Source organism: Nannospalax galili, unplaced genomic scaffold, assembly GCF_000622305.1.
Source record: "Nannospalax galili isolate Female #2095 unplaced genomic scaffold, S.galili_v1.0 scaffold274, whole genome shotgun sequence".
In the NCBI taxonomy this organism is placed as follows: domain Eukaryota; kingdom Metazoa; phylum Chordata; class Mammalia; order Rodentia; family Spalacidae; genus Nannospalax; species Nannospalax galili.
Window position 1 is genome coordinate 517,587 of NW_008335435.1, and position 7,356 is coordinate 524,942.

General features: G+C 38.0%; 1 protein-coding gene across 2 annotated transcripts in view; it reads left to right on the forward strand.

Moving 5' to 3' along the window:
• The window catches only part of Rbl2 (RB transcriptional corepressor like 2), an 80,973-nt gene that overhangs the window by 29,158 nt on the left and 44,459 nt on the right, over positions 1-7,356 (forward strand). The gene's annotated exons all lie outside the window — the stretch shown is intronic.

A 7,356-nucleotide genomic window follows, 5' to 3' on the forward strand; every position in this document is an offset into this window, starting at 1 on the left:
AGGAAACAGCATATTTTAAAATGAAATGGAGATCTTCTTTAAAGTGTAAAAACTCATTCAATTTTATATCTTACAGGGTTCATACTGAGTTCAAAATTGTATAACTGTATTAATCCAACAGTAACCAAAAAATTTTATAGCCACTTTTGAAAGAGGTGTATCTTTGCTCTGGAAATTGTTATTGAATATGTTAAAGCTGTAATGAAATGCTTCCTCTAATCATGTGGTTATTAAATTTTAAAAAAAATTAAAAAAATAATTCTTCGAAGGATAAAAATTTGCTCCTTAATAATTAGTAGATGTGAAAAACATTACCATTGAAATCTACCTGGTGACTTTATATCCATGCTCAGATGCCAAGGAGCTCAGAAAGTAACCAACTGTGACTAGTAATAATCAGATATATAGAGATTAGAAACGCATGTGCAAACATCTTAATGTTAATTGCATTAAAAATGAATTTTTCTGTATGAAACTGTGTATTTTAATAATGGAGATCTGTTTTAAAGGTTAAAACCTCATTTAATTTTATGTCTTAACAGAGTTTATACTGAGTACAATATTGTATAACTGTATTAATTCACTTGTAAACCGAAAAATTTACAGCCAATTTTGAAAGAGATGCATCTCAGGTCTGGAAATTGTTATTGAATATGTCAATGCTGTTGCAATGAAATGCTTCTTCTGAGTATGTGGTTATTAAATAAATAAAAAAAATTAAAATGCTTAGGCTGGGCATGGTGATGCATACCTTTAATCACTCAGGAGGTAGAGGCAGGAAGATCTCTGTAAGTTCAAGGCCAGCCTGGTCTACATAGTGAATTCCAGGCCAGCTGGGTTACAGAGAGACGCTGTCTCAAAAAGAAAAAAAAAAAAAAAAAAATTCAAATGCTGGCATTATCTGGAAAATGGTTTTAACAAGTTCATTATGTTGTTTTTAAATATTTGTGTGTATGTGTTTGAGTGTTTTGCCTGCATATAAATGTACTACTTGTGTGCAGTGCTTGTAGAGGCCAAAAGAGGCTTTCAGAATGCCCTGGAACTGGTTACAGATGGTTGTTAGCAATCATGTTGGTACTGGGAACCAAATTCGGGTTCTCTGGAAGAGTATCCAGTGCTTTTAATTATTGAGCCATCCATCTCTCCAATCCCTGTTTGGTGTTTTTTTCTATTTTTTGAGACAGACTTTTTCTATGTATCCCTGGCTGGTCTGGAACTCACCGTGTAGACCAGACTGGCCTTAAACTTATGATCTCCCTGCCTCTGCCTTTTGAATATTGTAATTATAGACATGTGCCACCATGGCAGGCTAAACAAAAAAAAATTTATAGATAGAAATAATTGTAATTGTTTTAAAGTTGAACTGCTGAAACTTGGTCACTGAAACATTTTGTGGTTTTTTTGTTTTGTTTTGGCTGAAACATTTTGACATGTATAAGTGCTTTACGTCTCTAATTTTATATTAAAAATTCATACATAAATGAAAATGCAAAACCTGCCAATTCCTGATTTCTGTCCCCTATTTTTTCCACTCACTATTATATACTTAGGTACTTTTTACCCCATTCAGAACTATTGATAACAAGAGGACTAGAAAAAAAAATTATTTTTTGAGTCAGGGTCTCATGTAGCCCAGATTGTCCTCAAATTTCTAAATAGCCAAGGATGACTGTGAGCTCCTGATATGTTTCTGCCTCCACCTCCCAAGTGTTGGGATTACAGGTATTCACCATTACCCGTGGCTCATAGTGGATTCTTAAGCACATCCTCCACATTTGTACTGTAGTAGCTGGATTTTTTTTTGACATAATTGTTACACATTAGGCATAAATAGCACACATAGGTTGTTACTTTTCAAATAGACCAACAAGAGAAGCTCACTTGCCTCTTGAAAAGTGTCAATAGATTTTCACTGGAAGAACAGATTTATTTTGAAGTCCTAAGCAATTTCTTGCACCAAACCCCAGAAGAGGAGTTTGTGAGTCAGAAGCTCAGTGAACCTCTGATACCGTGTCCAGTTTCAGAGACAGCCGCGTACCAGGCCCACAACAATGAGGTCTCCTTACTCCTCCAGTAGAGGTTACATGTTTGTGAGTGGTTTTTATAGCCAGTTGTTGGCTACAAACACCTCAAACCGTCTTATTACCAACTGTTCTAAAAGTTTAAGGAAGGGGCATGGAGAGTATCAGTGATGATTTCAGGGAGTTGTCATAGGCCTTCATGAAGAGGATTGACCTGAACAAAATTCTGAAGGGTGAATCAGATTTGAAAAGTCCATCCCGTGTGTTGATAAAACAAGTGCTAACTAGACTCCAGTGGATGAACTTGCACCAAAGGGCCATCTGGGTACAAATGCTTGATGGGATAGGTCTTAATATATTATAACAGAATGCATGAAATCTGATGAGGGGGCTGTGCTGGAGTGTGGGTTGGGAAGGGGATCTAAATTTGATTAAGATCTATTATATGAAATGCACAAAAACTAAAATAAAAATAAAATATCTAGTATGAAGGAAATAAAGTTTAAATATCACAGAAACAAAACCAAAAACAAGTACTCAACCACCTAGCTTCTGTGAGTTCTGTAAAACACTCTTGACTTGGAAAGGAACTGCTTTAGCCTTTCCTCTGCTGAAGTTTTCATGGAAAGGTGAATTCTTTTTGTTTGAGACAGGGTTTCATGTAACGAGGCTGGCCTCCTGCTCCATGTGTAGGCAAGGATGACCTTGAAACTTCTGATCCTGCTTCCCCTCCCCAGTTCAGGGATTTCAGGCATGCACCACCATACTGAGTTTTATGCAGTACTGGGGGTGGAACCCCTGGCTTCATGCATGTCTGTCAACTGGGCATGTATGTCCCTAGCTCTGAATATTCTTTAGTGTGTAATTTTGGCAAGTTGATTTGAGAAAAGTGATTCCAAAGCTCCTCTTAGTCCTAAAACTTTGTGGTTTGTTGCTATAAATCCCTCTATAACCCCATCTTATTCTGGTGATACAGAATCAAAAGGACACTATATATACACCTCGATAATTTCCATCCATAGCCAGCAAGGTTCACTAAAGTTCAAGGTTGATTTGCCTTGAATTTAGAAAGCATTTTATTTTTATTTTTCCAGTTAACTTGGTAGTGAGCAATTTAAAAAATATTCTGGGAATTTGGGTTTGTATACACACCTGTGAACACATATGTATAACCTAAGTACTTTTCCTCTTTCATCTGTTTTTTCACATAAAGTAAGAAAATGGGCATTTGGGATTTGATACTTGGGTATGCATTTGTACGTTATATACAATTTGAGAGTTAATTTTGTGTGGCGGGTTGTCTAGCTATAGTACCGAGAAGGGCTGAACACCAGTCAAGATGTTGCTATGAAGGAGTAACTTTTTTTTTGAAATGGTCTTGGCTAGGTATATGGTCATAATCCCAGCATTTGGGACTCAGACAGGAAGAGTCACAAGTTCAAGGCTAAACTGGGCTTACATAGAAAGCGATCATATTACAAAGAAAAACAAAACTGTGTTGCTCAGGCTGGATTCAAACTCACCATGCAGCTCAGGATGGCTTTGAACTGATTATCTTCCTGTTTCAGCCACTTGAGTATCTGATAAAAGCATTTTATATGTATCCTGTAAAACTTTTAATTTTTAAAAAATCTATTTTCGACATGGTCTCCCTGTACATAGGAACTCACTCTGCAGACCAGGCTGGCCGCGAACTCACAGATTCGCCTGTCTCTGCCTCCCAAGTGCCTGGATTAAAGGCATTGGCCACCACGCCTGGCACAATAACAGCTTTAATCTTTTTTTAAATAAATGATTTATTGAGAATTTCATACATGCATACAAGGTGTTTTGATCTAATCCATGCCCACTGCCTCCCCTCCAACTCCTCCCGTGTCTCCCCATCACTTTTTTCTGATAACTTCATGTTCTTTCTCTTCTTCTATTTATTCATTTTTATGGGGCTTTTGGCTACTCTAACATTCCCCTCTCTGAAGAGGTAATGCTAAAGTCTTTTAAGGATTAGATACAAGCTCCCAAATATTTTTGTCATTTTTGGCCTTTGGAACAGAGTATGTTGCTAAGAGGCCCAAGGACACTTTGACTTTAACCAAGAAACTGGCTACTTTTCTTTGGGGTCATTTTTCCCTAACTGCCTAGCCAATTCCTACCTCCTATTCTTTTTTTTGAGACAGGGTCTCCCTGTAGCCCCAGCTGTCCTGGAACTCACTATGTAGACCAGGTTGGCCTTAAACTCACAGAGATCCACCTGCTTCTGCCTCTGGAGTGCTGGGATTAAAGGCGTGCACCACCACCCTTCCCACCCAGCCTCCTACCTCCTATTCTTATCACACCATTCTCTGATGGGGTTACCCAAATTGCCAATAGGGAATAGGGATACAGACCGCTCTGGCTTCTTCCATGCTGAACAAGGATGCAGGGTGAGGCAATTGGAGTACCCCTTCAAAATATCTAAAATACTCCCAAATTGCGTAACTCTTATCTCTAAGGGGGAAAAGAAAGTCCTTGAATCCTGAATAGGAGATGTGAAGGAGAAGTAAAGGCAAGAGTAATTAGCATTACAAGTTCTAGACAGTGAACTAGAAAAAAGTCAGAACAGGGCAGTTTTCAAATGTTCATATGAGAGTCCATTGGAATTTCTTGGCAAGGGCTTCCAAAAACGTCCTTCTATTGGGTTCCTCCTCATTTTTCTTTTGTCTTCCAAGACTGGACTCTAGAATGATAGATTCAGAATTTGCTTTCAGGTATTTTGATAGCTGTTGGAGTGGTTAAAATCAGTGTCAAATCCCAAGTTCCACCCAACTTTTCTTGCCAAAGCATGTCCATTTTCTAAAATTCCAGCTCCAAATTTCCTTAATTTTCAAGATTTCCCTTTCTGTCTCCTTAGCACCTTCATGGAAAGTTTATACGGTGCTGATTTGTGCTCGGTCACACCTGGCTTTGTAGGTATTTTTCCAGTTGATGTCCTGGACAGAGAACAATCTTACTGGAGGTGGCGCCTTTGTTTTGCATGCTACAGAGTGCTTTTGCAAAGTTGGCAAAATAAAGGTCCATTTTCCTTGAATTAATTCATTCATTCACTCATCCTGTCTCAAAAGTAGAAGTTGTTCTAATTTTGTTCCTTCTGACAGTTGTGCATCTAAGTCAGGATTATTATTATTTAAACAGAAGAGGACTTCATGTTGGTATGTTACTATCCTGTCCCATTTGGTTTTTATCTTGCCTAATTTGACGTACAGAATAACTGCCTCTTGGATTTTTCTCTTAAAACTTGTTTTTCTCTTAAGGTCATTTGAGGATCTGTTCCTCAGGGTTCACATGGGCTTGGGAGGAGCTCCTGGCTCCTTTCTTTTTCTAGTTCCATCTATGTCAAGATAAGTCAAAGGTCCTGCTCGACCATGCCTAGCTTTACTTGGAAGTATTGATGAGATGTTTCCTCTGAGTTGACCCTCCTCTTTGTAGACTGGACACTGGTTCAAGTCCATCTCCTGAGGTCTCCATGTCCACCCTGAACAAGAGGACAGGTGACTCACCACAGTTACAGGATATTTTGAGAGATGTTCCATAAGTCCCCTGGAAATTTGTTGACCTTGGAGGGCAAGGGGCAAAAACTGTCCTTTAAGTCCCTCTGACCACATTAGTATAGGTCTCAAACTATGGCTTTTAAACATCCAATAAATTTAGTTCCACCAGTCTGGTACTTTTAATTATCATGTGTTATGTTGATAAGGCTTGGGTAAAAAACCAAATATTCTCAGATAAACCTTGAGTAGGTATATATTTTGTTCCTTAAACTAGTTTACTAAACTATGACCATAGAAAATTTAAAATTATGTGTTTATTATTTTTGTCTCATCCTTTATATATCATAATAAACAGACCTTCATCTCTTGCTTAGGCTTTCTCATTTTTTTCTATTTTGGAAAATGTCTCCATTCCCATATCCTTTTAACATCTTTTACATTCTCATTTAAAAAAAAAATAATCATGAGACATAATAGCATTAACAAATAAAATTTCCATCTGTTATGAAACTTCTTTTCCTGGGGATGCTAAGCAATGCTTATTCCCTTTTAAGGTTCTAGTGTCAAGCCAATGTTTGATTAAAGTTTTACTGGGGAACCAATGAATTTACTGAGCTTACTTACCGAGATAACTGAGGGGTTGCTGAGGTGTATGTATGACCTGAGGGTATGTACACTGGAAAGCCATTACCCAACATGGTTCATGCCTTCTCTTCTTAGCCTTCCCCAGATTGAATACTTTAGCCCTCCCCAAATCCAGGAGACCATGTGTGATTAGGGTCAAATTACATACAGTTGGCTGGGAAGAGTGCCTGGATAATCCAGTGAGGGTCCAATGACCCTGCTTGGCTCTCCTTCATGAATGAGCACAACTGTCAACAAGCCCAATTGTGATGATGTTTAGCGATCAGGCTCAGCTGAAGTCGTAATGATGGTAGTTATTTCATGCAGAAGAGACTGCTTGCTGTATAGCATCATCTTATTAAAAGGACCTGGAATTTAAAAGAATTTGGTGCTAGGATCCACATATGAGGGAGAACATAGTCGTTTGTTTTTCTGAGTCTGTGCTACTTCAGTTAGTATAACAGTTTCTAGATACATCCATTTACCTGCAAATTTCATTATTTCATCTTTCTTTACTGCTGAATAGAACTCCATTGTGTAAATATACGACATTTTTGTTAACCGGTTGTCAGTTGAGGAGCACTTAGGTTGCTTCCATCTCTTAGCTATTTTGAAATGAGCAGCAACAAACATGGTTGTACAAGTGTCTCTACAATAGGATGAGTCCTCTGGGTATATGCCAAGGAGTGTTATAACTGGGTCATATGATAGGTTCATTTTTAGTTTTTTAAGAGTTCTCCACACTGTTTTCCTTAGAGGTTGCACAAGTTTGCAATCCCACCAGCAGTGAATGAGTGTTCCCCTTTCTCCACATCCTTGCCAGCATTTGGTATCATTTGTTCTCTTGATCCTAGCCAGTCTGATTGAGATAAGGTGATACCCTAGGGTGGTTTTAATTTGCATTTCTCTAATTAGTAACGATGTTGAACATTTTTTGAGATGTTTCTTCACCATCTTTATTTCTTCCTTTGAGAACTCTGTTTAGATCTTTTGCCCATCTTTTAATTGGGTCATTTGGTTTCTCGATTCTTTGTTTTTTGCATTCTTTATATATTCTGGATATTAAACCTCTGTCAGATGTGTCACTAGTAAAGATTTTTTCCCATCCTGTGGGTTTTCTCTTCACTTTTTTGATTGTTTCTTTTCCTGTATAGAAGCTTTTTAGTTCAATGAGGGCCCAGTTATTG